This window comes from Protopterus annectens, chromosome 8.part1, assembly GCF_019279795.1.
Source record: "Protopterus annectens isolate FY-2018-M chromosome 8.part1, PAN1.0, whole genome shotgun sequence".
NCBI lineage: Eukaryota > Metazoa > Chordata > Ceratodontiformes > Protopteridae > Protopterus > Protopterus annectens.
Window position 1 is genome coordinate 376808830 of NC_056742.1, and position 24698 is coordinate 376833527.

At 42.4% G+C, this 24698-nt stretch overlaps 1 protein-coding gene across 4 annotated transcripts in view; it reads right to left on the reverse strand.

Moving 5' to 3' along the window:
- PHKB (phosphorylase kinase regulatory subunit beta) overlaps positions 1–24698 on the reverse strand; it is a 3137540-nt gene that overhangs the window by 1387496 nt on the left and 1725346 nt on the right. The gene's annotated exons all lie outside the window — the stretch shown is intronic.

Here is a 24698-nt window from a genome sequence, read left to right on the forward strand (position 1 = left end):
ATAAAGGAATCACTTCAAGTTAGGAACGCTCTACAGACAAAAAAAAACTTCCTGGACCCTAGCTCTAAAAAAACTCTGGCAAATACCTATCTTATCCCCTCCCTTCTCTACAGCACTCCCATATTCACTAACCTGCATGTCTCTCTCAAAACTAAGCTTCAATCTTCTTAATATAAAATTGCAAAATTTGCCACTAATTCATCCTACCATACCCATCACTGCAACACCCTCAAGGAATTACACTGGCTGGAATTCCTCCATTATCTCAACTACCTACAACTAACTACAGCACAAAAAATAATATATAAGCCTGATAGCTGCCCAGCCTTAAAATGTATCTTCCACACCTACTGTCACACTAGAAATCTCCGCTCAAATAATAAGCATCTTATAGACGTATACAAACCTAAAAAAAGAGCTGGCAAGTGTCTATTCTTATGCCATAGCTAAACTCTGGAACAACCTCTCAAATAACATTACCAGAACTGAACAGCCCAAGAATTTCAAGCTTGCTCTAAAGAACTACCTCCACAACCATTGGACCTGTCCTTGTCAAACTTAACACTCACCCCCTTCACCATCTACCCCCACCATTTCATCTTAACCTTTCCTTAAACATCCCACCAACCTTCCTACTTCAACTTCCAACTCTCTAAACACTACATACTAACACATATATACCCTTCCTCCTATCTACAGCACTTCACTCAAACCTATCCATCTCTTATAATATTATTCCTATAAAGTATTAATCCATTTCTCCTGAAATCCCTAACAGACATTGTTTTTTACTACTTCTTTGTGTAATATACACTTGTAAGATGTATCCCCTATAAACTGATGCAATGAAATATTGTATTCTCTACCCTATCTGAATGCATCTTGAAACAATGATAGGATCCTTTGCTTGTAGCTAATGTATTGTATCATTATACTGTATTATCTGTTAATGACTGTACTGGAGCTTTTCTCGCTGGGACTCCGTTAAGGAATAATGATACATTTTCTTTGCATTGACTTTAAGGCCAAGATTTTGGCACCAATCATTTAAGGCCCTCCTGTAAGATGTTGACATCATTTGGAGATACTATGACCGCTCCTAGTTTGCAATCATCAGTAAAGTTTGTCAGCTCAGCCACAGACCTTTAGTTTTTGCTTGTACTTCAGAGAAATAGATCACAAACAGTAGATGTCCCAGGACTGATCCCTGTGGAACTCCACTGGTTACAGGTCTGCTGTTGGAGGTGGATTCCCCTATCAGTGAACCAGTTAGCGACCCATCTAACGATACAAGGGCTGTTGCCTACTTGGGTGAGTTTGTCAATGATGTCTGAGTGGGGGATAGTGTCAAATGCTTTGGCTAAGTCCAGGTAGGCTGCATGCACAGATTTCCCCTCGTCCAGTGCCTTGGTGACTATCTCAAAGAAGTTCCCCACATTTAACAGGCATGATCTTCCTTTGACAAATCCAAACTGAGTAGAGTCAAGTGTTTGGAGATTACCTACATCTTCGTTGATAATGTCCATGATGATTCACTCCATGGCTTTGCAGATAAGGCTAGTGAGGCTGTATCCAGGACTGTTTGTAAGCTTCTCAGCCCCCAAGCCTTTCTGTGTTGCAGGGAAGCCTTCTAGCTTATCAGTGGGAGTGATAAGCACTAGGTAGCCTATCTACCACAAAAGTGGTTTCTGGCCCAGAAATTGTAGTTTATTGGCCGTTTGGCAGTTTCTCCATCTCTTTCAACTTTCTGGTTTAAAAGCCCGTGTTTGTGCTTGTTTCCCACCTTTCCTGTAACTAGTCTAATCCAAATACAGATTTGCTGTATCCAGGACTGTTTATAAACTTCTGAGCCCCCCAAGCTTTTCTGTGTTGGAATGAAGCCTTCTAGCTTATCAGTGGGAGTGGTAAGCACTAGGTAGCCTATCTACCACAAGAGTGGTTTCTGGCCCAGAAATTGTAGTTTATTGGCCGTTTGGGCAGTTTTTCCATCTCTTTCAACTTTCTGGTTTAAAAGCCCGCGTATGCTTGTTTCCCACCTTTCCTGTAACTAGTCTAGTCCAGATACAGATCTGCTGTACCCAGGACTGTTTGTAAGCTTCTGAGCCCCCCTAAGCTTTCTGCGTTGGAGGGAAGCATTCTAGCTAATCAGTGGGAGTGATAAGCACTAGGTAGCCTATCTACCACAAGATCCAGGTACAGATTGTTAGTTTTATAGCACTTGAATTTGCTTATTCGTGCTCAGTACTTGTTCAGAACTTGTTAGCACTAAATAAGCTACAAATTACTACAGCACTCAACCATCCTCTTTACCTAGAGAAAAACAGTTCTTGAACTTAATTTCCTCACTTGCTTAGAGAAAAACAGCTCTTATACTCACTTTCCTCACTTGTCTAGAGGAAAGTAGGTTTTTATTCAAGCATGTCCAAGGGTCAGCTCCCAGTGTTCTCTCCTGTCTATCTGATGAATCTGGGAATCTTGGGGCAATGTAGCAATTCTCATGCACACAGACAACCCTCTCCTACCACACAACAACACAACCTGTGAGAGATGCACTTATCTAGCCAAACTGAAGGTAATGCTCTCTCCAACCAAGACTGAACTTGACAGTCAAGAGGAGAAGGTAAACACTTGCACCACACCACACTCATCACATAGTTCCACTAAACCTACACCACCAAAGACATACATAGAAACACAAAAACATTCGCAGAGGCTCTCAATAATAATCTGCTCAAGCAACAGAGACCGCCAAAGCAGAAACGCAAGCAACCTTCACCCCCCAACACAACCCAAATGACACATATCCCAAAGACTCAGTTTGCCACTCAACCATAGCTCATAAGGCAAAACAACATACCCAACACACTAGTCATAGGTGACTCTATAGTCAGGCACACAGATTTCCCACTCACCAGGCTAAGCAAGGACAAAGTTACTGTCAGCTGCCGATCTTGTAGCACAGGCAGGTATGACCCTAGCCCTGAGTAGCATCCTGCCATCGCCCAAAATGATACTGCAGTACAAGGACAAAATAATTGACTTCAACAATTGGCTAAGCTTCTGGAGTCATTCTAAGGGGATCCAGTATCTGCCTGCCTGGGACGACATGATCGACAGACCACGATGCTTTGCCAGAGATGGCCTGCACCTGTCACCCCTGGGATTCCGGACACTGGCTAAGGCTCTTGCTGTCCCTATAGTGCCTTTTTTAGGCAAGGTTCACATGACAAATTCATCACCATAACAGGAACAGGCAAGCAAAAACTGAGGGTGATGCTACTCAGTGCTAGAAGTCTAAACCTCAAAATGCACTCCCTCGAGGCACTCCTTAAAATGGAGAACATCAATATCTGTGCAGTGACTGAGACATGGTTCAAGGCTCCAGAGAGCACCCCGCATTACTAGGCTATAACTCAAACCACACTTTTCGGCCACCTAACCTGGACCGGAACACCAAAGGCAAAGGTGTGTCCATATTCATTAAGGATATCCACACCTCCAGGCTAGTTGCTCAGCATAATGCATCCGAGGTTATCCAAGTGCAACTAACTCTGGGCAAAACTGCAATCCAAATTGTAGCTTGCTACCGATCCCTCACCATTCCCCAGGATTCCCACTCCTCTTTTCTTGATATACTGGAAAATATTAGGGTTCAACCAAACACCCTAATTATGGGCAATTTCAAATACCCCACCATTAACTGGGAAAACTACTCATGTACCAACTCCTTCGCTCAACTCTTTCTGGAATTCATAAATTCCAATGCCCTGGATGAATTTATCCACACACACACCCACCATGGGTAACAATATCCTAGACCTAGTCATTACCAACATGAGTGACTGGTGTTCCACACCTGAAGTCAACTCCTTGTTGGTCAGATCTGACCATAAGCTAATCACCCTAGATATCCACATCCTGCCCCCACCCCCCATTAAGGAAACCACGGTAAAAAATTTCTCCAAAGCCAACTTCATGCTTCTTAAGACAAAAGTGGCCAACTTCATGACACCCATGGAGATGGACAATACAGTTACGACTGCTGAATCCTACACAGATGCACTATATAAGCACTTACATGAATGCATGGATTGTGCTATCCCAAACAGAACCAAGGCGCTATCCTCCAAAAAAAAGGAAGCCAATCAGGTGGTCCCCTGCAATAAACAAACTCTACAACAGAAGGAAGAAACTGTTGCAAAAGAGTAAAATCCCATGAGTGGAGGAGTTCCCTGGTCAGCCTCAGTAAGAAGCTGAGATCCCGTATAAGATCCTACAAAGCTAGCTACGAAAACAAAATTGCCACTGATTCTAGGGAGAACCACAAAGCATTCTGTAGCTATGTCAAGAATCTCAATGGCAACACCCAGATCTGCTCTGAGTTACAGCACAACTGCATGAAAATTACAGAACCAACTGATATAGCTAACGTCCTGGCAGATAGGTTTAGTGCTAACTTTACCCCCCCCCCCCTCACCCCCTATCGATATAGGAAGAATGCAGAGTCCCTATAATCACAAATATGCAGGTGGTAAAAGCTGCACTCTCTAAAGCTGAAAACACAATATCCATGGGACTGGACAACATTCCAGGCTGCGTTTTACATGAACTTCAGAACGAACTGGCTCCCCCACCTAAGCACCATGTTCAATCATAGTCTCACATCAGGCTTTGTGCCCACTGAATGGCGCACAGCAACAGACATCCCACTCCACAAAGGGGGAGCCACCACTGACCATGGAACTCATAAACAAAGACATTGGTAACCTCCAAACTCTGGACCCCACCCAGATTGGGTTTGTGAAAGGCAGATCATGCCTCCTGAACCTGATCCACATTTTTGAGGCAGCCACCAAAGCTGTAGACGAGGGTAAGGTGGATCACACAGCCTATCTTGACCTCGCCAAGGCTTCTGACGCCATCCTCCATTCTGGAATTATAGCTAAACACACTAAACTAGATATAAATCCCTACGTCACAAGATGGGTTGCCAATTGGCTCACTGACAGAACCCACACTGCAAAAGTTGCAGACTCCAAATCTCACTTCAAACCAGTGACAAGTGGAGTACCACAGAGTTCAGTCACGGGACCTCTCCTGTTTGATGTCTACTTCTCTGAAGTACAGGCTGAGAAAAAAGGTCTTCGGCTATCGAAGTTTGCAGATGACTGCAAACTAGGAGCCATAGTTGAGCCCCCAAATGATGTGGACATCCTACAGAAGGGCCTCACTGAGACAGATGCCTGGTGTCAGAGCCATGGCCTCAAGCTCAATGCCAAAAAGTGCATTGTCATCCCCTCTGGTAAAAACTCTGTAGCCATGAACTACAACATAGACAGCAGTCTACTTAATGCCGAATGTGTGATAAGAGACCTGGGGACCCAGGTGTACAGTAGTCTCTCCTTTGATAAACACATCGCCACAGTAGTCAGGAAATCCTTCTATTTGGCACACATCACAAAAGGGTTCTCATCTAGGCAAAAAAAGTCACTGTTCCCCTCTACTTGACACTCAGACTGACTATAGAGTACAACGCCCCTTTTAGAATGTACCTTACAAGACATCTACAGCAGCTGGAAATGCCACAGAAATACCTCACAAAGAGGATTACTGGCCTCAAACAGATGCCCTACACTGACCATCTAGAAAAACTCCAGCTTTACTCTGTAGCATATCGCCTACTCCGAGGTGATCTCTGCCTAACATATAAAGGTATGTCAAACCCAGAGCTGTTCAACATGCTACATCTAAAGAAATCCCAATCCCTCCGAGCTACACGCTCTAGGGACCTAAACCTTGTCAACACAAACAGGACATGCTGGAGGGATAGATTCCTGTCCAAGAGAATTTCCATACTCTGGAACAAGCTACCTATCTATGTCAAGCAAAGTTCCTCATTAGCACTCTTCAAGAAAAATCTTGATAAGTGGACGGGAAATAGAAAATACACCCCAGGGATCACTTTGGTGGCTCTGCTCGACAGGGGCACAGGAAAATAACTTTCTTGGGTGGCGTAAGCCAGAGAACCTTGTTGGCTAGGCTTACTTAGGCCCTTGGGCCGACAGCATAGTACCTACCTATCAACCTATGAAAATGGGTCCCTGACCCAGTTGGACTTTCCCGGTTACCAAATGTCAATAAATAAATAAATGTATATAAATGCGTGATTGCCTATGTCATAAGTGATAATCTAATAAAGATGTTTCTTGTTAACTGAACTTTATTAAGCATCTTCATAAATCAGAAAGGAAGAGTGCTTAAAAAGCTGACCTTTTCCTGAATTCAGAGCGTATTAACAGAGGTCTGTGTACTAAACTATATCACCTTACATGTGATGCATGGTAGTGTATTGTATTTTATTATATCATTTTATACAGTGTGTTTGTATCTTTCATAGTTTAATCAAACGTTTCCATGTCCCAGTTAAATTGAATGACAATCTCTATGCAATTTTTTAAGATACATATGAGAAATTGCCATAGAATTTAACTGATAATTTAATTACAGTGTTATGATGTGCACTCTAAGTAGTTTAAGATCTTACCAAAGTTCGGCTGCGAGGGATTTTGGATAGTGTTGCTTCTTTTGCATTGCAAGATGATCTTTCTGTGTTGTTGGTCTTTGCCCTTGCATCAACACTGTGTGATTGTGAAGTCAGTACAGCTAAATAAAGACAGTGTGGGTTGAAGACCTCTGTGTGAGAGGTGCAGAGGAGGCATGCTCCCTGTAAAAAACAGTGTTTACACGTCATCTCTGTATTTTCAACGAAACTGCATTTTACCACTGCAAAACAGTTTTAATTATTATATTTAATTACTGTATTAGTTGAAGCAGAGTACTTGGATACAGCAATCAATTATATTAAATTATACTATATTATATTAATATGGGTGTGTGCATGTACAAAGTTGTGTACATTTTGTTATTTGTGGGTCATGGTTGACGTTAATGTTAAAGTTTGCTGCATTTTACAAACACCAGTAATTCCAAGTGAGGTCAGAATATGAGTGAAGAAAATGGCAGACCCCCCACCAAAAATGAATCCTCCCAAAGTACTACAGAGGTTTTATTTTTTCTTGAAAGATTTTATTATATTACTGACTTTTTTTGTCACCGTTTTTTTTTTTTTTTTTTTTTTTTTACCTCTGGTGGTACTGGCAGGGCTGGAGGAACATATTCTGCTTGAAGGAAGCTGTGGTACTTTTGAAAAGTGTTTGAGTTTTCTATTACACTTTGCCATGAAATGGATGTGGAATATTCGCCCTGACAAAAACTGATATTTTTGGAATATTTTTAGGCTAAGTTTTATTTCAGCTAACAATATTCTTATGACCATCTTTTTCAGGAAGCAAGACATCTGTTTTAGAGAAGACTGTTTTTACGAGGGTAAACTAAACCTTTTTTTTTTCAAATGGAAACCTGTCATTAAACAACTCACTTCTATTCTGAAAGAGCTGTATCCTACATTTTACTGCATTTTAAAGTTCTTCTTCTGTGATATTTCAAAAAGAAGAAACAATATACAATCCTACTGTTTTGTTTTATAAGCTTCAATTTAATTATATACATTTTTATAGCATATATCTAATCACCCTTGCGGCCCAGGTCATGGCTGAAAATGGTGCAACACAGACTAGGTCATTTACCCAATTAACAAATAAATAAAAATTGAAACAACTTTAGTTCCACTACAATGTGACACAAAGCAAACTCTTCAGATTCCACTCACTGCAAAACATGCATAAACCTTTACTGTTCCTATCATCCTTTTATTCATTCTCTTATTATTAGATTTATCCGTTTCTAGCTCAGAGAGAGAGCCACGGTGCCCATCCTAGCACTCAATAGATGCAAGGCAGAAAAATGAATCATGGATAGGATGCCAGTCTATTGCAGGGTCTCTCTCTCGCGAACACACACACACACACACACACACACACACACACACACAAACAGACACACACACACACTCTCATGCAAGCATGCACTCACTCTGGAGTGACATAACTGCAAACACATCTATACTCGTCTGCTACCGTTTCACTCAAAAAGTGATATTTCAAAGTCTGTTGTAAGAGAAACAAATGAAAATTTTTTTGATATTGGCAGTCAGTATGTAGCTATGTAATACCCTTTTTCGTTAAAAAGTTGTCCAAAGAGTATAGTTGAATGTCCATGTATCTTGCCAGGCATAATTTGCAAATATCAGGGGATAAAACTCTATATGGTTAGGTACAGACAAAAATTAGACAATAGGGGCAATGGAATTCCACAGGCTGCACTGTTTAAGATGCTTAGCTGACAAGAAACAGTCAAATTCAGTTTAATGTTATTATACTGGTAGACTTCAAAGCACTACAATATGTTAATTGCAATTAAAGATGACACATTTATACACAGTAAACTTTTACTTTACTTCAGCTAAAACTAAGATATTAAAATGAAAGATCAAATAAATGGGTCTTTAATTACCTTTTTTTCTATATTCTTTTTTCCAACATGCCTACTGATCACCAAATATCCCATAGCTGGACTCAAGCCCATTTATTCTTCTACAGAAGGGAGTCTCCAGAACCACAAAGGTGACAGCCATCTGGAAGGAGCCATCACTCAGTCAGTCACAAGGGTTACTAGTGTCCTCACCATTTTCCTGGCTATTATGACATTTCAATGGCCTAACCCCACCATCATGACAATGGAGACCCCACAGTGCCTTCCCCCATTAGCACATGTTCTTATGTACTTGTTAAAGAGCTACCACCAGATGGAGCTTTTATGGGTCAAACATCCATCCTCAGGATGCCTACACAATGCTATCTCCCCTCAGAGGGGATTATGGTGGCATGCATCCTGTCACTCCCTCTTCCCAGGATGGCCACACCCATCCTGCACTGTCAGCTCTGGTAAGCATCCAAACTACTACTCAAACTCAGGTTGCCTAGGCCACTGCTAGGACTTTGTCTTGCTATATCATCAGATCTGGTGCCTAGTCTTCAATGTCCTTCCGAAGTTTGCCAACATGTGAGAGTCTCTCAACCAATGGGAAAGAAGGTTCAAGAGGTGTGCAGACTAGAAACAAAAGGAGTGAGCCCTAAAACATTCTAAATTAAATACTGGAACTTCCAATAACCCCAGTGAAGAGGAATGAAAAGCTTTAACAAAGCTGAAGAAGATTAGGAGATCCTTCAAGGGCAGAGGACGCATACTGTGTAGGTTCAAAGGGCAAGCACAAGAACTTACGTACTTGCATTTACCCGGAAAGTCCAATTGGGTGAAAAACCCTTTTTCAGAGGAGGTCCGAGGAGAAAAGTTCCATATTAATAATGGTAATACAGAGGTAACATACTTACATTCTCTGAAACAATAATAGTGATGATTTTTGCATTTTTAAAACAATAGGAGAGGATGGCAGCTTCAAGTTTACATGTGAATTACATTAGTGTATACAATTACAGTTTAAGTAATGATGTTGGCTACAAACATGTGAACACACTATTTGGAATATACCAGTGTAAGCAAAGAGTGAAGCAGACAGAGAATCTAGACAGTAGAGGGAGAAACAAAAATCAATGTTGAGGTTGCATATGCAATGAAAAGGAGAAGTGTAGCAGGAAAACAAACCCAGCCAGGAATCAGTGGGTATTGTTTTCATAGTACTTTAAAGGTTTTGAGTCATTTGACATGTTTTTAGGTGAGGGGGACAGAGGTTCACAGCTTGGAGGTACACAAGGAGTACAGTAAAGTGCCTGCAATGTCACTGCATTTAGTAGGTATCAACAGTAATTCAACCGTGGAGCTGTGTTCAATGTGGGGAGTATTATGGCTGGATAATATTTTTAAGTTCCCCAGGATAGTGTGTGTGTGTGTGTGTGTGTGTGTGTGTGTGTGTGTGTGTGTGTGTGTGTGTGGTGACCAGTTATGTAATTCTAACCAGTTTAGATTTTAAAAGGCAGAGCATTGGTGGGATTTGCGTGGTGCATTTGTAGCAAATCTGGCTATTTTGCTGTAGCATTTTTCCAGCATATTAAATTGAGTGGTATGAAGGTTGACTAATACAAGAACAGAGTACATGAGAATTGGTAATAAAAAGGGCTAGGGCAGTGGTTTCCCTGGCTTGATGTCAGGTATGGCCTAATTCAGTATAGGGTGCAGAGCTTTTTATGAATTTTCATTATTACCCGTTTGACTTACTGGATGTATTTCACAGCATCATCTATGAGGACATCTAGGAGCTTGATATGATATATTAGCTCTCTTGGTGGTGGAATAAGGAACTAATGGTGAAAAGCAACTTATAGATTGAGTATTGCTTGGGGTAAATAGCATTAACTTAGTCTTTTGGGGATGCAGTAGTAGTTGTGAGTTGGACAGGCAAGACTAAGTGGATGAAATAATCCTGGGGTAACTATTGCAGTTCTGCTAAGTTTTTGTAGAGCAGATCAGTGTAAAGTCATCTGCATACTAGACAAACGTTGCCTGTTTCCTAGCTATGTAGAGGACACTGATGAATAATTTAAAAAGCAGAGGACCAAGAATGAACCCTTGGGGCACACCTGTATGAACAGGAAAAAAAGGTGAGATGACATTTTGCCACTTCACAGCCAGTGATCTTTCACTGAGGTAGCTGTTAAACCCAGGCAGTAACAACTTACTTATTTCTAGAAAGGAGAGTTTAAGAAAAATATTTTGGTGGGAGATGGCGTCAAATGCCTTTGACAGGTCAAAGAATATTCCTGATACTAAGTTATCTTCATTTCTCTTCTGATTAATGATGATCATGAAGACTGTAGAGCTGTTGTGGTGCTGCGATGTGGGTGGAAACTACGTTGTCTAGAAATTCAGACATTATTTGCTGTGATGTAGGTTAACAGCTGGGATCGGATGCATTTCTCTAGAAGTTTGGATAGTGGAGATAGGACAGCTATTAATCTAAAGTTAAATATGTCTGTTGAAGGACCACCTTTGCGTAATGGTAATATGAAGATTTTGTTCCACACAGCAGGCACATAACATTCGTTGCTGGACAAGTTTATTAGAATAGAGACAGGGTAGGCCAAAGCATCAGCTGCAATTCTAACATATTCGCTAAGTAAATCATTAGTGGTGAGAGCAACTGGTTTTAGGTTGAGCAGATGCTTCTTAATGGTAAAAATGGGAAGTGGCTTGAGGACAAAGACTGTTGGGCAGACTGCTGGGTCTGAAGGGAGTTGGGGTGGGAAGCTGAGGTAAAGCTATTTGGGAGGAAGGCAACGGTTTCTATGAAGTGGGTGTTGAATTGTGGTGCAGTGGTATTGCTACTGCTGTTTGTAGGTAGGGAAGATTGACCGACATGGCCAGAGTTATTTAGTTTGTTGACAGAGGACCAGAATACCTTGGTGTTTATATGGTTACTAAAGAGAGAGATGGAATAGTATGCTTGTCGTTCACTTTGATCCTATATTTAGCTGAGTTTCTGGGGTGCTTGTATTCCTCAAAGTTATAGTGGGTTTTGGTTTGTCTCCAAACATTCCAAGTTCTGTCTCTTTGTTAGATTTCCTGATAAGTAAAGGAGTGGGAATAACTTTGACTCTTTTGTACAAGAGTAGGGCATGATGATTTAGAATATGCTAGCTGGTACATTTTTAGGCTGAAAATAAAAGGCTAATTTTGAAGGTGCTTCGGGATAGTCACTTAATGAGTATGGAAGAGAACCAGAGGCGAGAATTTGTTTGGAGTATTGCTGAATATCCAGTCTAGGGTCACCTGTTTATTACTGGTCTGGATGTATCTAGCAGGTGAAGAAACAAGCTGAATGAATTCAAAAAGATTCCTAGCCTGGTTAGGAGGAGGTCAATATTTAGTAATTGCTGATTTATATTGAGATCACAGAGAATTATTGTTTCTTGTAGTACATTTGTAGAGGCCCAGGATAAGGGCTCTTCTGCAGTGTCAGTGTTATTAACTGGGGGGATATACACTGTTATTATGCAGATACTCTTGTAGTTGTCACACTTAAGAGAAGTGACAAGAACTTCAGCATTTCTGAGGGGGGATGTTGTAAGGAGTTTTTGTAAATAGTAACATCTGCTTTTTCGTTTTTACTGTCCCATCTGAGTATATCGTACTATGGAGATAGGATTTATTTATCTTCTGCAGGTTGTTTTAACAATGTTTCGAGAGTGAAGGGTAATCCAAGCATGTACTTCAGGAATCTTGTTTAGAATGCCTCTTAGATTTCAAATGAATAATTTTAAGTTTAAGGGTTTTGACTTGTGGGCTATGGTGGAGGAGTGTAAGGTATGGTTGTACAGGGCCAGGATTGGGGGTGGATGTCTCCACACAGTTTTAGTGTACAGGGAGAGTGGATTAGGAAGTTGAGCAATTTTTTTTTTTTTTTTTTTGATTTAGAGCCTAATTTGGAGAAGCAGAGGGGTTTTAGTTTAGTAGGTACACGTTGGATGTGTTGATTAGACAGACAAGAGATACTGTAGTGGTCCCCTGTCATAAACAAACTGTACAACAGAAGGAAGAAACTGTTGCAAAAGAGAGTAAAATCCCATGAGTGGAGGAGCTCCCTGGTCAGCCTCAGTAAGAAGCTGAGATCCCTTATAAGATCCTCCAAAGCTAGCTACGAAAACAAAATCACCACTAATTCTAAGGACAACCACAAATCATTCTATAGTTATGTCAAGAATCTCAATGGCAACACCCAGATCTGCTCTGAGTTACAGAACAAAGGCAAGAAAATTAAAGAACCAACTGATATTGCCAACATCCTGGCAGAAAGGTTCACCACCACCTAACGGGCCCATATCTATACAGGAAGAATGCAGGGTCCCTGTAATCACAACTATGCAGATAAAAGCTGCACTCTCTAAAGCCAAAAACACAGCATCCATGGGACCGGACAACATCCCAGGCTGTGTTTTACACGAACTTCAGAACGAACTGGCTCCCCAGTTAAGCACCATGTTCAATAATAGCCTCACATCAGACTTTATGCCCACTGAATGGCACACAGCAACAGTTATCCCACTCCACAAAGGGGGAGCCACCACTGATCCTGGGTACTATCGACCTATTAGCCTGACGAGTCTGGTCTGCAAGGCCATGGAACGTATCATCATGGAACTCATAAACAAAGACAAGGACATTGGTAACTTCCAAATTCTGGATCCCACCCAGTTTGGGTTTGTGAAAGGCAGATCATGCCTCCTGAACCTGATCGACTTCTTTGAGGCAGTCACCAAAGCCGTAGATGAGGGTAAGGTGGTTCACACAGCCTATCCTGACCTCGCCAAGGCTTTTGACACCATCCCCCATTCTGGAATTATAGTTAAACTCACTAAACTAAGTATAAATCCCTACATCATAAGATGGGTTGCCAACTGGCTCACTGACAGAACCCACACTGTAAAAGCTGCAGACTCCAAATCTGACCACAAAGAACTGACAAGTGGAATACCACAGAGTTCCGTCCTGGGACCTCTCCTGTTTGGTATCTACTTCTCTGAAGTACAGGCTAACACAGAAGGCTTCTTGCTAACAAAGATCGCAGATGACTACAAACCATATTAAGCCATAGTCAAGTCCCCAAATGATGTGGACATCCTACGTAAGGGCTTCATTGAGACAGATGCCTGGCGTCAGAGCCATGGCCTCAAGCTCAATGACAAAAAGTGCAGTGTCATCCCCTTTGGTAAAAACTCTGTACCCATGAACTACCACATAGGCAGCAATCTACTTAACACCGAATGTGTGATAAGAGACCTTGGGACCCAGGTGGACAGTAGTCTCTTCTTTGATAGTCACATTGTCACATCGCCACAGTAGTCAAGATGTCCTTCTACGTGGCACACCTCATCATAAAAGGGTTCTCATCCAGGAAAAAAAAGAGGTCATTGTTCCCCTCTACTCGACATTCATTAGACCCATTATAGAGTACAACGCCCCTTTTGGAATGTACCTCACAAGACATCTGCAGCAGCTGGATCGGCCACAGAAGTACCTCACAAAGAGGATTACTGGCCTCAAAAAAATGCCCTACACTGACCGTCTCAAAAAACTCCAGCATTACTCCATAGCATATCGCCTACTCCGAGGTGATCTCTAACATATAAAGCTATGTCAAACCCAGAGCTGTTGGACATGCTACACCTAAAGAAATCCCAATCTTTCTGAGCTACACGCTCAAGGGATCTAAACCTTGTCACCACAATAAACAGGACATGCTGGAGGGATAGATTCCTTTCCCAGAAACTTCCCATACTCTGGAACAGGCTACCCATCTATGTCAAGCAAAGTTCTTCATTATCACTCTTCAAGAAAAATCTTGATGAGTGGATGGGAAATAGGAAATACACCCCGTGGATCACTTCTGTGTCTCTGCTCGACAGTGGCACAGGAAAATAACTTTCTTGGGTGGCGTAAGCCAGAGAACCTTGTTGGCTAAGCTTACGTAGGCCGTTTGGCTGATAGCCTAGTACCTACCTATGAGAGCCCGAGCACTGCAGGTAGAGAAGGTGCAGGTTCTGTTCGAAGGATGTGATGTGTGTTAGTACTATAAGAGAAGGTAGTAGCAACATCAGTACAAGTGACACTGTGGTAAGAATAAGTGGCCTTAAGTGGAGAGTGGGGGTATAGTATGTAGAAGTGGTTTACGTGAAAGCAAAAAAACCCCACTGTTTTCATGTATTTAAAAAAAAACTGAAGGTTTTCATGCACCGAAGCTCTTTCTCTTCATATGCATAATGGCGTGCTGATGTCAGCATTTTTTATGTTGACATCTTGCTAGTCAACAATGGGTGTTTTCACTCAAATTACATATATATATATATATATATATATATATATATATATATATATATATATATATATGTGTGTGTGTGTGTGTGTGTGTGTGTACACAGTTTGTAATAGTAAACACTAATATGTGCAACCACTTTTTTCTGTTGTTAAAAAACAATGCTTTCATGAGGGAATATTTTTTTCAAATGGATTTTTTGCCAGCAGCCTTTTATACGGGATTGCAGTGCAAAGGGGTAAGGGGATTAGTAAGTATATATAATTATCAGGGGATGTGGGGGTGCACCCACCCTTCAAAAAAATTTACTTTCATTTTTCATATTTCTGATAAGTTTAGATTCACTCTAAAGTGATCATTCTTTGAAGTTCGCTCTTCTAATTGTTCGATATTTCCTGAGACTCTGTGTGAGTGTGTGTGTGTGTGTGTGTGTGTGTGTGTGTGTGTGTGTGTGTATATATATATATATATATATATATATATATATATATATATATATATATATATATATATATGGGAGTCAGAGCTTGACATGGCAGAGTTGAAGATGTTAAGATTTGCACTGGGTGTGACGAGGATGGACAGGATTAGGAATAAGTATATAACAGGGTCAGCCCAGGTTGGAAGGTTTGGAGACAAAGCCAGAGAGACAAGATTACATTGGTTTGGACATGTGCTGAGGAGGGATGCAGAGTATATTGGGAAAAGGATGCTAAGGATGAAGCTGCCAGGTAACAGGAAAAGAGGAAGGCCTAAGATAAGGTTTATGGATGTGGTGAGAGAGGACATGCAGGTGGTTGGTGTGACAGAGCATGATGCAGACGACAGGAAGAAATGGAGACAGTTCATCTGCTGTGGCGACCCCTAATGGGAGCAGCCGAAAGAAGAAGAATATATATATATATATATATATATATATATATATATATATATATATGTATGGGTCCACTATGTAATTTCGAAATACTGAAATACCGAATTTCAGTATTTCGAAAAACATAGCTGAAAAGAAGTTATGTACTCACCATAACGTTCGATGTATGTAGTTCATCTCACCTCACATTTTTACCCTTGGGTTCGGAGCCGAACCTCGGCTCCGACTTGGCCATACTCTAGCTCGAAGTCTTCAATTGGCTCATGGCTAAGAGGTATCCCATACTGCAACACGCCCATCCCACATCTTGTTTGCTGCAAGCTCACACACACACAAACACGATGAAAGGAAAAACCAACCCAACAAAAAAGGATACTGAAACCAGAGACTAAACCTCTAGGTCCTCCAAGAGGGGGTAGGTGGGTGGGTTAGTAAGAATGTAAGGCGAGATGGACTACATTCATCAAACGTTATGGTGAGAACATAACTTCTTGATGTTATGTAGTCCAATCTCACCTACATTCTTACCCTTGGGCCAGCGTCCCTAGCACCTAAACCTTGCGTGGCTCATTGAAAAATACTCCGGAGGACTGTGGAACCAAAGGTAGATCTGCCTCTAGATATCAGATCCAATTTGTAGTGACTAATAAAGGTGTGAGGCGACGCCCATGTAGCTGCAGCACAAATATCATCCATAGACATGTAGGCTGATATCATAAGTTATTTTTACATAGATTTTACATTTATTTATAATTTTCATTGTTATTCGTATTATTGAAATAAAGATTTAAAATAATTTGTTTAATGTTGCACATTAATGGTATCATCTATCCCGTATATGGGTAAACGCTTATAGGAAGTTTAAATTATAAATTTTATTGTAATGTACGAACTGCTATTAATGTAAACACGAGGGAAGGTAAAACATTTCCAAACAGTCAATTTTTCACTACTGGGCATGTGAGCAGGATTTTTTGAAAAAGAGAAGCTTATATAAGGAAGTGATGTAATTTAACTGATTGTCTGATGAAGTTTAAAATTTTTTAAACAAAAGCGCTTATTTTTATTGTTCGTTTAGGTGAAATCATTTGATTGTTAATGTTAAAGTCTGTCTAATTACAAGTTTGTTGTTTCAAATAAAATAATTCATATTTTAAATCCGGCTGGTGGCTTTTCGCTCTCGCTATTTAGTAGTTCATCCATAGACATCCTAGCCTGAAAAGCAGTAGAGGTAGACACCGATTGTGTAGAATGAGCCTTCACTTTAAAGGGTAATTCCTTGCCATTTGAAGTACAAATAAAGGAAAAGCAACTAGAAATCCATCTGGACAGAGTTACTTTAGAAACTGGAGCCCCAAGTCTATTGTCTGAGAACGAGACAAAGAGTTGATCTGATTTCTTAATATCTTTAGTTCTATGTAAATAGAAACGCTATTGTCTGTGAACATCTAGCTGATGAAACTTAAATTCTGCCCTGTTAGAGAATTCAGGGAAAAACACAGGCAGCTCAATGAACTGGTTGAGGTTGACAACCGAAGCAACCTTTGGCATAAAAGAAGGATTAGGTCTTAGAGAAACCCTATCCTTGTGAAATACCAAGTAAGGGGGCCAAACCGATAAAGCTTGGACCTCGGAGACCCGCCTAGCCGAAGTGATGGCTATCAAAAAGATTGTCTTCCAAGACAAAAATTTAATGTCACAAGCAGCTGCGGGCTCAAAGGGAGGCGAGGTAAGCCACTGTAACACAAAATTGAGGTCCCATGGCATTACAGGATCAAAGACTGGAGGTTGAAGTAGCATAGTCCCTTTCAGAAAAGCCCTACAAAGCCTGTGCACCATTAGATTGGGTTCATTAGCAACATGAAAAGTAGAAATGGCTGCCAACTGCACTTTGATAGTTGCTGCAGCTGACCCTTGGCTGAACAGTTGAGAAAGAAATTCTAAAACTGATGGAATGGGAGCTGTATAGGGATCAATCTGCCTTTCATGAGCCCAAATGGAGAATCTCTTCTACTTACTGGAATAAATCTTCCTAGTAGAAGGCTTGTGGGAAGAAGACAGAATATGAACCACCTCCGGGGAAAAATCATGAAGCCTGACTAGGGACAGAACTGGAGCAGCAAGCTGTCAACTTGAGGGTCTGGATGGGGGGATGGAACTGCCCTGACATACGAGTCAGCAGATCTGGGTCTGGGTCCAGAATCCACTGATCGCCCATTAGATAAGGGTGGAGAAAAGGGAACCAAATCTGACTAGGCCAGTGTGGTGCAATCAGTATCATTTTGCTTCCCAAGGATTGTGCTTTCTGAATAACCTTCATTATCAGGGGGACTGGCAGGAAGGCATAAAGGAGACCTTCGGGCCAATTGTGAACTAGAGTGTCCCTGGGTGCCTCCCCCTTTGGGGGGATAAGGGTGAAGTAGCTGCTGCATTTGGCACTGAGGGGGCTGGCAAAAAGGTCACACCATGGCTAACCCCATCTGAGGAAAATCTGCTCTGCCACTTGTTCATTCAAGGACCACACGTGAGGCATCAGAATAGCTCTGCTCAGCCTGACAGCAATCACTTTGGACTTCCCTGGTATGTGCGTTGCCACTAGAAAGTGTCGGGAAGACACTGCCGACTGCCACCCTCAAAGTGCCTCTCTGCAAAGGGGTTATGACCTGGTTCCTCCCTGTTTGTTCAGATACCATACCACTGAAATGTCTGAGTGGACTGCAATTGTCCCATGAGGAAGAAAGCCCTGAAGTGCTTGCAATGCTAATAGCACCGCTCTCATCTCCAAGACATTGATATGCAAATGGGTCTCGTGCTCTTGCCACATACCTTGGACTGTCCTGCCAAGATAATGCTCCCCCACCCGATCTGGGAGGCATCCATGGTCACCGTGGCAACTGGAGAAGGAAGAACAAAAGGCATGCCCACGTTGAGATTGCTGGTCTGAAGCCACCAGCGCAGATCTTACTTGCACTTGTCTATAATCAGAATAAGATAGGAGAGTGGGAGATGCTGTAGAGACCACTGGGCAAAAAGCAGCCACTGAAGAAGACTCATGTGTAGTCTCGCAAAAGGAACTAGCATAATCGTGGCAGCCATGGTCCCTAATAACTTGAGGACCACTTTTGCCTTGACCTTCTTCAATGGTAGCAAAGCGTAGACCTGCTGCTGTAAAACCTGAATTCTCTCGTCTGGTAGGAAGGCCCTCATGAGCACAGTGCCTAATTTGACGCCAGTAAAGGTAATTTGTTGCGAGGGCAACAAGGCAGACTTTTCCCAATTCAGTGTAATTCCCAGACTTTTGCACAGCGCAATAGTGGCGCCTCTGGTCTGTAGCAGTAGATGCCTGGTGGTGGCAGACAGGAGCCAGTCGTCCAGGTATGGAAACACTTGGAATCCCTGACGTCTCAAGGGAGCTGTTACCACTGCCATGCATTTGGTGAACACCATCGGGGCTGTGGTAAGACCAAAGGGCAGGGCGCAAAACTGAAAATAACTGGCTCCCAGCCGGAAGCGTAAGTGACTTCTGGATTCCCTGTCCATCTTGATATGGTAGTAAGAATCCTTGACGTCGATGGAGCACATCCACACATCTTTCCCTAATAACGGGAGAATTGAATGTAATGTGACCATGCTGGACTTGGACTTCTCTACATGAAGGTTCAAATGGCTGAGATCCGAGAAGGATCTCAAGTCCCCTGTTCTTTTCAGCACCAAAAAGAATCTGGATTAAGTCCCTAATCCTACTTCATCTGTGGGGACAGGCTGGATGGCTCCCTTTGACAGCAACTTTTGTACTTCTAAAGTTGTGGAATCCATGTGACTGGGTGGAATGTCTGGGAGTCTTTTGTTTGGAGGGGGATAAGAAAGAAGGGGAATATGATAACCTCTGGAAATTATCTCTAATACCCACTCGTCTTGGGTGATGTCTCACCAGGCTTCTGGGTATAAAGAAATGTGACCCCGACTGGCTCCAGAGATGCACAGTCGGGTCTCCCCTCAGGAGCGCTGGTAGGGAGAACCATAAAAGTAATCGTGGTCTCCCTGGTTACGCGGGCCTCCTCTGCCTCTAGGGCAGCATCTACCTGAATTTCCACCCCCTCCCCTGCCTCTGGAGGGGGAATCACTCTGTGCGTTGTGAAAAAACCTCTGCAACTTTCTGAACCACATTTTTCCACCCTTCTGGCCCTTGGGGTAAGATCTAGAAGGCATGGAAAAACAGATTCCCATGACAGACAGGGTTTTTCCTTCCTGCTCGCACCTAGTGAGAGTGTCCTTCACCTTGGTTTCAAATAAGGATGAACCGTCAAAGGGGGTATTGGTAAAAGCAGACTTGAAAGCCTCCGCTAAGTTGCACAGGTACATCCAAGAGTGTCTCCTAAGAGAGACTCTAGAACCCGCAGCCCTGCTCGCTCCGTCGGCTGCATACGAGATCAGCCTCATGGAAGAGTTGGTAATGGAATTTAGGGTAGACATCTGAGCACTGACCTTTTGAACCACAGCATCAGAAAAGTTACCCTGTAGAGAATCTCCCAGCTCTTTTAGGAGATCTCTCTGGAGCCGTGTAAAATGCGACAAATAGTTCAGTGACCACAGTGTAAAGGCCACTGAGGAAAACACATGCTTCCCATACCTGTCCATGGCCCTAGACTCCTTGTTAGGGGGATGGACGGTAGATGAAGTTTCAGCAAGTTCCTTCTTGGTGGCTGCTGCCACCACCATGGCATTTACTTGGAACACCTTTTGTAAGAAAATCCTTGACTGGAGGAGCGGACAAAAACTTGTTGGGTCTCCTAGGGACTGGTTCCACAGTGTCTGCAGTTTCCCACACCTTCCGACAAATGAGATCCAGTAGCTCATCAAATGGGGGAGAAACCCAAGAGGCGGAGGGTTGAGACCTGAAGGCCTTCAGGAACACCAACTCCTCCTCAGAAGAGTATTTGGAGGGCCAGTCGCCTCTCTGCCTCAAGATTTCCGGGATATCTGAGAAAGAGATATCTTCAGAAGATGACTTGGGGGACCCTTCTGACTCCTCGAGGTCGGTGTCAGACGTGAGAGTCTAATCTTGGGAGTCAACGTGCTTCCTTTTGCACACTCTCGTTCTGGAGGGCTCCTCAGGCAAAAACTCCGGGGAGACTTCAGAAAGTTGTGGACCACTCATGGAGATATTCTGAGGCCTTGGGTCTCCGCTGTCCATGGATAGAGGGTGATCCGAGACGGATACCGGTGCTGGAGGGGGCAGAGTTTCAGTGCCATAAGATGCAGCTGACGACCTGGCCAGCACGCTCCTCATGACCTCGAAAGCTGAACCTCCCCGGCTCCGAAGGTTGAATGACCATGGAAGATAGGTAGTAGCTCTTGGAGCTGAAGAGATGAGGTCCAAAGCCGATGTCAGACTCAAGCTCACCCGAGCTGAAGCACCGACAGGAAGGCTAGGAGCCGAAGAAGATCGATCCGAGACCTCCCTCTCGAGTCCGACTGGTGAACCAAGAATCCTGGACCCCTTGGATAGCGCCGATGGGGTCGGAGCAGAGATCGGAGAGGAAAGGCCAGAGGGGGCTACTGGAACTGACCTCACAGCATCCGAAGGAACTGACAGCTTTGGCTCCGAAAGCCAAAAAAGGCTCGGAGGAGGAACAGCCAAAGAGGAGGGGAGGATGGGCTCCAGGGCCGACTGGGCCGGAACCAAAAACAATTTAGCCACCACCGATGACTGGAGCATTTTCTGCACCACTCTATCGACATAGTCATCAGAGAGGGTCCTAGAGGACCTAGAGGATAAGGTCGGAGATCTGGATCTCCCTACATAGGGAGACCTATGAGATGGAGAAACCTGTCGAGGAACTGGAGACCGGCTCTGAACTAGAATACCTGTCACCAGCTCCAAGATACTGGGAGCCAATGTTGACATAGTCGGTGGACTGCCTTCTGTTGGCATTGAAGCCAATGGAGCCTAAGTAGTAACAGCAGTTTTAGCGATTTTCTCTGGCGGCTCCGAGGAAACTGATGGAGCCAGAGAGTGCTTTTTTGTACATATTTTCTCTTACTTCTTGTCTGGTTTGGAAGGAGAGGATCTGGAACTAGAAGACCTCCAAGTCTTCTTCAAAGGAAGGTTTCAGTAGTCCTTTTATGATAAGCTTGTTCTTACTCTCTTGCAGTACACGGGGACTGAAAGCATGGCAGAACAAGCAGGATTCTTGGAAATGAGTAGCCTCAAGCAGTACACGTACACTGAGTGCCCATCAGTTAATGACATCTTGTTACTACATTCTACACACTTTTTAAAGCCCCAAGGCCTGTGTTCTTTGGGATCCTTAGACATGCTGACAAGAAAACTACACACACCAGACAGGGGAACACAGGAACACCCCTGCACCAAAACCAAACACAGAAGGGCGCGGGAAACTAGAGCCTCTAACTGAAATGTCCTACACCACAGACAACCATAAGGAGGACTAGGTCCTCTAATTTAAACAGGCCTAGCCCAGGAAACAAGAGACTAACACCACAGAAACAACAAAACACCAACAAATAGGAAAAACTACAACTAGACAGTAGGGAAAATAAGGTCCTCTGACTGAAAAACGGGCCTAGCCCGTGGAGACAAGGGGCGAACGGGATACCACAAAGGCCAATGGAACCGGCCACACAACCAGCAGAAACAATACACACAAGGTAGCTATGAAAATAGCTTTTTGGTCAACTATTTGTTTAAATTTAGAAGAAAAAATTATACTTTGCCACAGCCAAGAGCGAGACCACGTCTGAGCGTAACGAGCGGCAAATGGGATCTGGGATGGGTGAGTTGCAGTATGGGATACCTCTTAGCCACAAGCCAATTGAAGACTTCGAGCTAGAGTATGGCCGAGTCGGAGCCGAGGTTTGGCTCCGAACCCAAGGGTAAGAATGTAGGCGAGATTGGACTACATAACATCTCAAAGTTCCGAAACTGGCAGAAGAGCGAAATTCAAAATCCCGAAGCACGGAGATGCTGAGTTTACGCTTCCACTGGTGTGGTATGTGGATGTATGGGTTGAATTTAGGTAAGTTTGTGTGTGTAAGTGTGCTGGTTAGGGGCTTTAGTGTGTGCAAATGTGTGTTGTGACTGTGATGTGAGTGTGTGAGGGACTGTAAGATGTGTGTGTGTGTGTGTGTGTGTGAGTTTCGTTTGTCTGTCTGTGCGATCTCGGAGTTAGAATATTTAAGTAGTGGGGTATAGTATAGATGCATTTATTTGATTGTGGGGGGGGGTTTGTGTTTGTGTGTATTGTATGTGTAGCGTAGTTTCGGGATTTGGAATTGTGAGTTGTGCTTGGGTTTTCGGCTATGTAATTTCAAAATACTGAAATTCAGGATTTCAGTATTTTGAAATTACATAGTGGACCCATATATATATATATATATATATATATATATATATATATATATATATATATATATATATATACGTGTGTGTGTGTGTGTGTGTGTGTGTAAATATATATATATATATATATATATATATATATATATGTGTGTGTGTGTGTGGGACCGTACAGATGCTCGACTGCATCTTTTACCGAATCCCAATTTGGTGAGCATACTTGAGCGAAAGTGCAGTTCACTGAAGCAGCACTTTCGCCTAAGTATGCTTGTTGTCTCAGTCATACTACGATGCGGTAAGGGAAAATTCCCATTTCCCTATTATAGTGCGACCTCGGAGTGAGAATATTAAAGTGGGGGATGCAGAGGGCCTTGCCCCCCCCTGCATTCAGGTCGATTTTGTGTGTTTTTTTTTTTTTAACATACTTTAACGAAAACACTTTTTCGATGAAAGTGCTTTCGTTTAAGTGTGTTCGGTGATAATGGATTCGGGCTTTTGATCTTTCCATCAAAAGTCCTAGAACCATATATATATATATATATATATATATATATATATATATATATATATATATGTATATACACATACATACACATACATGTATGTATGGGTGAATAACACATTCTCTTTCAGCAATCTGTTCCAAGTTTATTTCACCAAAAGTACGTCATCAAAAAGAATCACCACTAAATAGAACAAAAAAAAATACACAGCAGTATTTTTGCAGCATGCCCAACTGTGTCTTCCTCACCCCTGCTAACTTTAATATACCAACTATGAGACTGCACTATTCCAGAGAAAAAGAAAAATTCACCCATGTCTGGAATTCTGCGATCTCGCAAAAATACAGATGATCTGCTCATCCTTTTCTAAATGCATTCTGCTCAAAGAGTTTACTCTTTTACACAGTACAGAATGCATTAAATAAGAGAGGCATGTGACCACCTGGGTATTTCCATACTCACACACACTTAAGAGCTGTTTTCATACCTCAAACCCTTAGCTGGACTGAACTGGAGAAATAACGGAGTATCTAAGAGCTAACAGCTGAAATCCCCAAAGAGCATCGGTGGTTATGCTGTAATTCTGCAGTACTGCTAACACTTTTGTGTACTGTTGTATACATACATGATAATAACTAAGCACAAGAACAGTTGCTACTTGGGGGCAACACTTTTTATTTTCCTTCCATAGTCACCTGTAAGGATACACCATGTTATGTCTGCCACATAGAACACACAGTAAAATGTTCCCAACACACTCACTGTAGGTCCAGCAGCTACAGCATGGATCAATAAAGGATAAGCATTCTTCAGTGACTGCTATGACGACCACGATATGCTGAAGAATAAAGTTTTGGTAACATACTAGAGCAACACATCAAGCACCATCGACTCATTCTCTGCTACCACATACATCTTAAAACTGCTGCATAAAGCAAATTTATAATGGCCTGCTAAAAATGTCTTAAATTTATTATTCTTTTCTACTAATAAGATAATACCACAAAGTTCAACTTCAATCATGGGACACATAAAAATTATTTTATTAAGCTCATAAGTACATCCTCTGTAAAGGTATGTAATAAACACTACAACATTTAGGTATAGTTACTATTTCACTCAATTTTGCTGTACACAGACTAGAAAATATTGGTAAAACATATCCCAAACAGATGTAGA